The sequence below is a fragment of the Amia ocellicauda genome, chromosome 5 (genome assembly GCF_036373705.1).
Source record: "Amia ocellicauda isolate fAmiCal2 chromosome 5, fAmiCal2.hap1, whole genome shotgun sequence".
NCBI lineage: Eukaryota > Metazoa > Chordata > Actinopteri > Amiiformes > Amiidae > Amia > Amia ocellicauda.
The window spans coordinates 25690536-25701440 of record NC_089854.1 but is presented as its reverse complement, the minus strand read 5'-3'; the positions used below and the strand labels follow the sequence as shown (position 1 = coordinate 25701440).

Genomic DNA, 10905 nt, shown 5'->3' with positions numbered 1-10905 from the left:
CTAGTCAGATAGCATTACATTGAATTAACCCAAAGAAAAACAGAGTAAACAGGAAGTCAGGTGAAGCAGAGATTCCAAGTATGAAATTACATAATGACAAAATGCAGGTGATATTATCTTTATTGAGTTATTTAATGAGTTGTAGTATTATTTAATGGTTTTCCAAACCTTTATTTTGTATTTATTTATTGTTCAACTGGTTTAATAATTATGCCAAGATTTGTCCACATCATATAGATATATATAAATATGTAATATTGTATTATAATGCATTGCCGGACTGACCTCACTCAGGAAGCCCTTTTTTGTTGTCTTTTGTTTTTAGTTTTTCAAAGATTTAGCACTTACAATGACAAGTGTTTGTCATTATACATCTTGTAATCGTTTTGTTTGTCATAGGAGAGGGTCTGGATTAGACCTGATTTTCACTGAGCAACAATTTGTGTGCAGTATTCTGGAAGCTGGAGAAAAAACAAATCGGTCTCCTATAAATCAAATGTGTTCAGACAGCACTATGAGTAAACTGAGCTGCCCACACATTGAAGAAGTCCACCAAAGCAATTGGCAGTTTGAGTTTCCAAAGCATATCTCCAAATAATATGCAAGAGAAACCAAGAAAGCTAAATCGATCAATTTTAACTTCTCTCAGTGTCTTTCTATGAAGAGCACATGTTGGCAGTATGTTTCAGTTTTGGGGGATTGCTTTTGAACTTATGGAAAACATACTGTGCTATGAAAACTAAAATGTAATATTTGCAGTTATAATTTCCTTGGGTATTTAATTCATATCTCTGTATCCGTTTACTTTACTTTAGAAATGGCATAATCTAAGCAGAAATGTGTAGTCCCTAAAATAAATATGCAAGCTCAGAATATCTGATATTCCTTTTAGGTAATTTAGGTAATTTTCCTAATAAGGACTTTCCAGGAGCAAGAAAAGTCATGTCTCTGCAATTAAAATTACCTCTGGGTAATGTAAAGAGGGTTGTCTATAAATGAGGGCTGCACACAGAGCTCAGAACGTAAACTATAGCTAAAAATAGTGGATGGGTGCCAGGGAACCATATTTTTATTGAGATCTGTCCATTACTTCAGGTCACAGCAGCTGTAACTTATATAAAGTATATGGTACCAAGAGGGCTAAGTCAAAAATCATTCTGGCAGCAGCAGTTCATAAGAGTAGCTCTCGTTAAAAGATATGGACTTATGTAAATGCCAGGGCTTTGCTACAGCCAGTTTGAAGGTGAATGTTCAAACATCCTCTATGGTGGAAGTCAGGACATAGAATAGATGATCATCAGGCTATTCCATACCAGCAAACAGGAAAGAAACCTACCTAATTAAATCTATGGGTTTTGTATGTACAAAACTTGAAATGTTTTAGTTTTTTTGTTTACTCCATTTATTGTATGAATTGAAGAAGGAACGATTATGGTCATGTTCTGTAGTTGGAAGTAGTCCTTCCAAGCAGGAGCAGGAGAACAAGGAGGCTGATCTGGTATATTTCAAAAGAAACTTTGGACTTTCATCTCTGTCCTATAAACCTATTATTTATTTTTAAAAAAAAATCATAATTTGTACTGAAAGCAGTCTCCTTAGGAGTCACCATTCATAGTCTAAGTGTACGTTGCTACACTTTGCTATTCTTATAGTGCATTGTAATTCAGTCACCATGCATAAAGGGGGTTGTGCTGTGAAGTGCCAATTACAGCTCTAAAAAATGAAGGAAGACACTTATTACCAGCCAGCCACCAACACATGTGGTATTATTTTTACAGTCATTTTGCCGTGTTGATATAAAGTATTGGCTTTTGAGTCAGTCCTCATCTGGATGAGTAGTTAAAGTGAAAGGTGATCCCCCTTCGCACAGAGCCTCCGATGGCTGTCCAATTAGCAGGATGATTAGGGTTGGCTAATATCAGCACAGGCACTCCTTTGTCAATGTGACAGTTTCGTCAGCAAACCGGCATGGCCAGCCGTCCTCGGGATTGATGCTGCTCTTTGTTAGGGGCTGGACTTCCTCCTATTCTCTTTTCTAACCAAGTCCAACAAAAGAAAAATTAAAGAAAATTGTTTCCGCAAAAATAGAGGAAGATGGACTTGTGGTTTTTGGAAAGCAGATTCACCAAGAATTCATTGTTTTTTTACCTTTTGTTCTTAGAAGCTCTGGATTGAAAATGAAGATAAACTACCAGCTGTTTATCTATTTAATTATTTATATCTCACCTTACCCCTCAGTAAGGGGAACTGGATAGTTGGCCTGGATGAGTAACAAAAGATCTTCTCGCCTCGAGTGAGTGAATAACTGTGCTAAGCCATACTGGGGCTGCTGCACCATAGTGAGACACAGGGACACAGCCCTCAGTGGACTCCATCCAGCAGCACTGTAAAGAACCAAAAGGCTGAGATGTACCTTTGGAAAAAATGCTGTTTTGTTTTGAAGGTCACATCCTTACAGCAGCACAGATGTTAAACCTTAAAAGTGCAACTTCCCCACTCCCTCCTCTCTCTCCACAGTTGTGACCTCCACAAATCTTAGAGTCATTGATAAAAGACTATCTGCCTTATATTCTCCTGCTAATGACTTGTCTCTCAGGTGTCATTTCAGATGACGTTCTGAAAAAAAGGGGCGTAAGTACCAGAATTATTTCCAGTGATTAATGCTGGCATTGTGGTTAAGTCTAATTAGTAAAAGCTCAACATTGTGGTTGTGGTTATTCTATCATATTTTGATCAATCAATTTTTTTTTCTTTTCTTTTCTTGTTTTTTTTTTTTTTTTCCGATTTCAGTTACACATGTTAAATTCCTACATTACCCCTGAACCTGCAGCACAAATTCCAAAGTTACACGAGGTCTCTAGTATATATGGATTGAAGCTGCATTTCTAAAAATGTATGTGTAATAAGTCTGAATATCCCTGTCCAACCTGTTCTGCTTTCTTTAAGAACTGGCAGGCCTACCTAATGCTATGCCGAGAGTGCAGTAGGGTACGGCAGTTCAAATCTCCTCTCTCAGTACATTCCTTGGCCTCGCTACGCTGTGGCATTGGAAATCTCTCCAAGAGGAAGGCAGTCTTTCTTGCGTTGCACCTCAGAACATTTCCATCCCAAAGTGCAGAGTGGATTAACTTCTCCGGGTAGAGCCGGGCCCAGATGTTGTCCTCGCAACAGTGTTCAATTTACAGCTGCGTGGAGCCGAATGGGCGGGTGAAGGCTTGCCCTCACAGCAGCAAATTGAAAAATCATTACAAACTATTGTTTTAATAGTTTGGCTAAGATTAGAAAAATATTGTGGGAAGGACACTAAAAGTTTTGGAATCAGCGGGAGGCTGTTTTCCTTTTATTAAAACAACTTTGAATTAGCAATCACATATCCCATGGCTCCACTTTGGCCTTTTTGGTTTTAATTAGGTATCGAGGTAATGAATAGTGATTGGTATAATCGCAGAATGCTTGAAGGTTGCTTGATTCTCTACGAAGACTTTCAAGAACCCCATATACATTATTTTCCGGGAGGTATTTTTACACTCTCTCTGAGACAGCCATTACCCTTTTCCCGGGTAGACGGTGTTTGTAAGATCTTTATTTTCTCTCCGAAGAGCTGAACAAAGAAATAACAATAGTGGAATGTCCAGGAAGGCATTTGCCAATATAAACTGTAGCAGATGTTTCAGAAAGAATTTAACTTATTCTGCTGGGCTCTCGGGATTTTAGAGAGTAAGGAAACTGCAGATTCAAAAAAAGAGAGAGAGAGAAGAAAATTGCAGCACAACTAACGTACATGTGGTGAAAAGTTTGTCTGAGGCAGACAGGTTGCAGACAACTTTTGCCCAACGGGATGAATTTCTAATGGAAATCAAACATTCAGTGCACAGTTCACTACCAAATGTTGACAATAGGAGGCGCCGTTTGGGTAATCTGAGGCTGTTGGCATCCTTGTGTTGACAATCCATTTTTAAACTCTCAACTTTGAAACTTATATATCAGGCCGAGACAAAACATATGGCCTCCAACCTAGTTATCCAGAGACTTATTTGAACTCCTATTAAAGCATATGCATATTCTCAGATGCTGTAGATGTCTCAGATGTCTCCTTACCGATCCTAGATCCACGTCAGTGAGCGGGCTTCCAAACGTCTTTCATTGACACTGCATTTGCGTTACATGGTAATAGGGGATAAAATAGACTGTTTTGAATGTGCTGTATCATGTTGCATTGTATCTATACAGGTAAGTTTAGTTACACAGTGAAGAGTGAAATTGCTAATGACAAACTTACCCTGTGGCCATGTGAACATGAAAAGGGGTTTCTAAATTGTAACTTTCTTTAAAATAACAACAGTGGTCAGATTAACTGGGGAGAGAGCACTGTCTTTTCTAAGTGTACAAGAGAGAAAAGGACAAGGGAGCCTTAAAGACTCTCTAGATACTTCAATGCTGCCACCTCGTATTAAGGTTCGGCCTCATCTTCACCCGGAAAAGGACGTGTATCTCCTTCATCATGAGAAAGTTATCTGGAGACTAAATTGGAACAAGAACATTTTTTTTAGTGCTGAAAATATTACCTTGTAATTTAGCTTCTAGTTAACTGTGATTCCTCATAGTGATGTAATTGTCTGAGTACTTCCCCCCTGTAGTTCCCATTGAAATATTATTTCTGTTCTGTATGTATCTGTTCTGTACTCTGACATTCAGAGTGTTATAATATACTCTCCTGTCCTCCCACAATATTACACTCATGTCTGTGTAGAAGACCAGTGGACTGGGTATCGTATATGGGTGACAGAATAATATATTATTAACTTTAAATAAATATAATATAAATGCTACATGATGTATCAAGACTAATAGCTCATACTCACCATTTTCAACAAATGACCAAGCTGCTAATGATGTAAAGCCATTCATTAGTAGCTGTGAGTGCTATTTATGCTGTGCTAATGCATTTAAATTGGTTACCCATGTATATGATGTATTTAATGTAACTTTAAACCACTAGCTTTAAGTCCAACCAAATAAAATGTTCCACAAATGTTTTCTTCACAGGAGTAACCAAGTGAGCTTGAGTTGAGCAGCTCAAAAATAGAACTGTATCATTTGAAGACATTATACTTCATTTGTCTGAGCCCAAGCCAAAGGTTAGAGTTCTGCAAAGTAGTTCACCCAACCATACCTTACCTCATGGGATCCCATGCTGCTACTCAAAACACTTAGTCAGCCTGGTTCTAATTCGGTACATCTGAGATGTTCTGCTGCCAAAGGCTAAAGAACTAAGACTTCAATTTCAGGTTTCGGATCAGAGCTGATTCGTGGAGGGGCACTAGCATGGAGCCAACATGGGCTCGTTCAGCTGCTTTCCTGCGTTACCTTCTGTAAGTGCATAGCTAAAGCCTTTCAAATACCTAAAGGCATCCTAAAGGCATTAGAAAAGGATCCAAGAGGCCTGCTGTTAAATGGAATAACCAATAGCTCTAAATCACTCTGTAAACAGAGAGAAGAAGAAGAAAAAACAAGAAACCTTCACTGCAAATCTAGAGGTCAGCGCAATCTTCCCCGCTAGTTTTGTTAGTTTTATCCATGCTTATTTTCCTCTGCTAACATTGTCGTTGTCTTCTTTTTTTGTTTTTTTGGGTTCCTTAATGTTTGTGTTTATTGTCATGGTATCAGGCCCCTTGTTGAGAACAGGGTTTGCAGTGTGTGTTCCAACCTCGAGTTCAGGATCATTTAAGAGGTTTTGACAGATGGAGGTTTTGACTTCTTGGGAAAAGTTCAAATAAGCACAAGACTTGGCGGTCTAAAACCAAATAATTAAGGTTTGTTGTTCACAGGTATCTTCTCTGAATCTTCTCCGAGTTCAATGGTCATTTTCTGGCAAAGTCTGGAAATGGAAGAAAAAAACGTCTGTTGTCTACCTGTCACTGGCATTCACTGACTGACAGGTAATGTACAACAGCAACCTTATTTTATTTTTATTTTTTTTTGCTCTTCGTATAAACTCTTGTCAGATAGACATCACTCTGCAACTGGATTTTTTAACACACTAGCTTTGACAAAAGGGATAGTGTAAGTTCATCTGTTCTGAAAAGAAAAATGTTTCTGTGCGATTACTTAACTTTTTATGGGATGCAGGTACTTTCCTTGCATCAAGAGACTCGCTTCATATTTATTCTTAAGGTTTGCTTGTTTTCATTCTATGCAATCCCTTTTGATACATGTATCTGCTTCAAATGTAAAATTATAAGAATGTATATTACTGTATACTTCTTAGTTGTGTTTTGCAAATTTGGATTTAGTTAACCTTTAACCTATGGAGGAGCGGTCTTTAAATAATTAGACTTGCATTTAATGCTTTAGTACTGTTTGGCAGAAAAGTCCAATGGTTAACTTCAAGCCTGTATGGCACAATTAGGCCGAAGACTAATTGGGACAAGTTCAGGATTAGATTTAAGCTGTTGTACTACAAGAACAGTATAAACTATCTCTGAAAGGGTCTACTGGCACTCTGACTTTCTATAGCAATAATTATTGTCCATCAGTGATAATTAGCAAAAACGTCCACACCACTGAATTAACCAGAGTACACTAGAAAGCACAGGTAAACTGATTCTGACCTTCACAGCACTAAAAATAGATTTTATTAGTTCTTTATGTTTTTGTATTCTTTTACAGTCATATTAAAAAAAACATAATATATATATATATACATTTATATATATGTATATATTATATATATATATATATATATATATATATATATATATCATATATATACATATATATTCATACGTAAATTCTTCCACAACTGAACCAAATGTTAAAATAATAAGTTCCAAGTCTCAATGCATCATCCGCACAAAGCTAAATCCCTGTTCTATTGCTGTTCTTGGACTGCCTGCAAATGCTGGATATAATGTATGACCTTGTGAACTAACACAACGCAGTCATAGCTTAAAGCACAACTCAGTGATACGGAGGAAAATATTAAAACCCCATGACAGGCGGGTGAGGTGGCCAGCGTCACGCCTTACTAATTTTTATAGTTGGTTTTATTGGGGGGCATAAGGAGGCATATGGCAACAGCCTACACTAGGGCTGAAGTTTTCTCCAAACAGTTGTTTGGTGACTTTCCCACCAAGCTGTGGGGTGGTCTGTTAGCTCCGTCATTGCCTTTGTGCAGATAAATGGACAACTGAGGACAGACACCTGTGAGACTCAGCCAGCAGGGAATGGGCAACACGCTGCCAAAGCTTCCACCATTTGACTGATGAAGTTATTGAACACTACACCTTTAAAAAGATTTTGTGTCTAGAGCTGTGTAACGTTACTAGATGCTTTTATGAACAAGTATTATGTTTTTGTCTTACTTCCACCTGTTTCCATTTTCAATGATTATATTCAAATCTTGCTGCCCTCGGATATGTACAGGGTCACAGTTCATTGGCACTGGCAAAGAATCACCATGAGTTTATCTGGTTTATAGATGAAGATGATTAGTTAGTGTCATTAAAAATTGAAGATAAAAAAAACATAAATTAGCCCATTTCAGACCTCCTCATAGCTAAGAAGAACAAATAGGGGGAAAAAAGAAAATATGGTAGTTTCCTTGAGGTCAGAAATTGCCCATGAAGTGAGTAATTTATGAGCCTGGTACAGTTCACTGCAAGTATCCCCATTGCTTCCCTCTCTTTTTTACAGTGTTATGGTCTGTGTCTTTAGCGCCATCGGTTCCTGAATGTTGCCTTTATGATTTTTCCCTTTGTTGTTGTTTTTGGAGGTAATTTATTGTGCTGAGGTAATAGGTGGGAAGCGACCATGTTGGGGAGAGAGTCATAGTGTGCCAAAGCTTGGCCTCCTTTACAGTCTTATTTCAAGTACTGAGGGGAGTTCCCTAATGCTAGTAGGTGGTACAATAAATTCAGCTACGTGGACAAACCAAAAGAATGGGTGAGCTACACACAAAGGGAAAGGAATTCTGAAGTGTCCATGTAAAGCCAAATGTCTCTGTTCTGGAGTACATGATATCAAACTGTTTAAGCAGAAGGCTTAAGGTATTATGTTTTTGATTATGGATGGTACATTACATGTAGGACAAGACTTTAATTTCAGCCCAGCTATTAAGGAGAGTACATTAAGGTCCACAAGTTGATAACTTTTTATTGGAGGCACATTCACAGAGCAGGGTTCTGTGGTGCCCCCCACTTTTGGCCCAGCACAGTAATATTGCTCATGTTGTCTCTAAACTTGATGAAAGAAGAAGGCAAATCTGTTCCCAGAGTTTAGTAAGGGTCACTTCCCAGAGTTACAGTGCTGATGGACAAAACGAAATACAAGATGAAAGTGTATTTCCTGACGTTTAATCGCCACACTGGGCTGGGCTCTCGCAGAGCATTTCTAAAGGCCATGATTTAGGTGAGACATACAGGCATTTATGTTGTTCGAAGCCATCAAGATTGTTAATCTTGCTGCCTCAAATGCATATATGGAAGTTACTTTCACACTTCCCAGGAAATGTTGTCTGTAAGTTTTGGCTCTTTCTATGATTGAAATAAAAAAAAGAAGTTGAGGTTTGCCGGAAATCAAGCAAAAGTGTATACTTTTTTCAAAATGGTATTTAAATAACCTGTTTTTTAAAATTTAAAAACAGTATCCACTATGAATCAGGAAAAATGTAGAGCTTTGGTGTGCTTGCAATGATCATATTTGCCATTCAGCATTTATAACTTAAAAAGGAAGATCATGAACATGATCAAGTGCCCTCTACCTTTTAATAAAAAAATGTAACACCAGATGACATGACAGATTCTGCAAACATTCATTTTCTTCTGTGGAGGTTTTTGGTTATCTCTAACCATAGTACGCCCCTGCGTCCTCCTCCAGTAAGTGAGGCAGTATTTCTTCTGTGATTCTTTGCTCTCGGTGCACATTCATCCCACACAGCCTGTGGAGAACAGGAGAGCTGCGCTCAGGGATTCAATAAATCTGTTACCACGTCTCCCAGATAATATTTTTTCAGGATGTATAGTGGAACAGAACAGCAAAAAAAAAAAAGAGAAAGAACCCAACGAGGCCAGCCATCACCTTAGTTGATTTTCCAGAGAGGTAAAAGACCTTCTAAAATTAATTTTGTCATATTCAATGAAGCACGTTTTTGAGCAGGCCTCAGGACATAAAATGCCATTAATGAATAAAATGCATTAAAGCACAATCACCAAAATACTGCCAGAGCACATTTCTGGTCCTCCTTGTTGTTTATTTAGCTGAAGAATTATTCAGACAATTATTAGAAAGCTAAACTATTAAGGCAACCATCAGCATTTCAGCTAAACCAGTAATTGCATTTCCAGCCTCCCCTACTCATCAATCTTAATATGTATTTTAAATGATCATGAGTTCCATAAGGAGACTCAGACTTAAAAATAGATTAATATATTTGTTTCACAGCACTCTGTGTCTTGGAAACCCAGGAAAATGTCTAGCAGTGCAATAATGCTAAATCACAGCAGTTCTGCCCACTTTGCCCGTGGTCCTATTCTGAGACTCCCCGTTGACCGTGTTTGTTTTGACCATAACTTGAATCAGATGTATCGTGGCGTTCTAAAACCCAACCGGAGTACATTTCTTATATGGGTGCCTGGAGCCCAGACTAATTAATGAATATCACGTCATTTATCCCCCTGTAATTGGAAGCAGAGGGGGTCAGTCCCGGGGGCTTCGCTCTCTCTGAAGCATCGCGGTGAGGCAAGTGCATTAATGGAGCCCACCTGCATGCTTCCCCCCTGCACTGACATGGCTGCCTCCAGTAATGGCTTTTAAAGCTGCAGGATGTCTTCTGGGGCCAGAGCCCTCTGTCCACACCCATCGGCCAGCACTCGGGGACTCTGCCAAAACAGTGAGATCTTCAAAGTGAGGGATGAAACCCCCCGTGCTCTGCCGAAATTAATTCTCAAGAGCGATCAGTGCAAGTCAAAGGTACGCCAAGAGTAGTGTCTAATATTGGAAAGAAATATGCTTTCAAGACATGTTGACATTGCAGCATATTTCTTAGCTTTTTGTGGCAGGAGATTACCTGCTGGACGGCAGTGAGGTCAGACGTTTACTGGGTAATTCGCCTTGGATTGTCAACTTGTATTTCAGTTCAGCCATTTTTTGAATGTTTTCTTGTTTTTAACAAAAAGGTAGATGGGAATTTTAAACAACAGCATGTCAATTAAAAACATCAATTTTAGTGTCATTGGACACAATGACAAAGCCGCAATTTTCCGTGACTGTCAGAAAAGATGCTCTGATTACATAACTATAATCTCCTGCAGAACAAGTATTCAATGTACTGTTTCATTTCACTGCTAGTTTTTTGGCTTCCCTCCTTGGGATACTGTTATGATTTGAAGGATTATTACCCACATGATACAAGATCAACCCACTCTGAGGTTAAGTTAGTCTTTCTTGGACATCACACTCATATCTTTCCAACGATGCTCTCCAATGATAAATCCAGGTTTTGTTGTAGCTGATTTCTCATGTGCTGCCTTTCTTGGTTGTCAGCCCGGTTGTAATTCCTGATTTCGCTGTCATGCGGAGACTCTTAATAAACAACAACAGCGTTGGGAAGAACGCTGTTAATTTACATTCTTCGTCAACCCTGCCTGAGGAAGCCACTCGAGTTTTTCTTTACAAGCAAACAACACACACCCTAATCCAGGTGTGAGTGTGTTCAACATCTCCCTGGCAAACACATCCTGAGTGCGGTAATTCTTCACTGTCTGGTTATCTATGATTTGTACCTGCAAATGAAGATAAATGTGCCCACCATGGGATTGAAGCCGTGTGCTAAAGTCATCAGAACATGATGTCATAGCTAAACGTGCTCATCTTTTTAGGAGTTCAAAAGAAAATTAAATGGTCCTT

The 10905-nt window shown here is 38.7% G+C and overlaps 1 long non-coding RNA gene across 1 annotated transcript in view; it reads left to right on the top strand.

The window, feature by feature from the left end:
* The first annotated feature begins 5316 nt into the window (after positions 1 to 5316).
* The window catches only part of LOC136749930 (uncharacterized), a 39542-nt gene continuing 33953 nt past the window's right edge, over positions 5317 to 10905 (top strand). The window contains exons 1-2 of the long non-coding RNA XR_010816811.1: positions 5317 to 5537; positions 5829 to 5939. This is a non-coding gene — a long non-coding RNA (uncharacterized LOC136749930). The remainder of the gene's footprint in view (positions 5538 to 5828; positions 5940 to 10905) is intronic.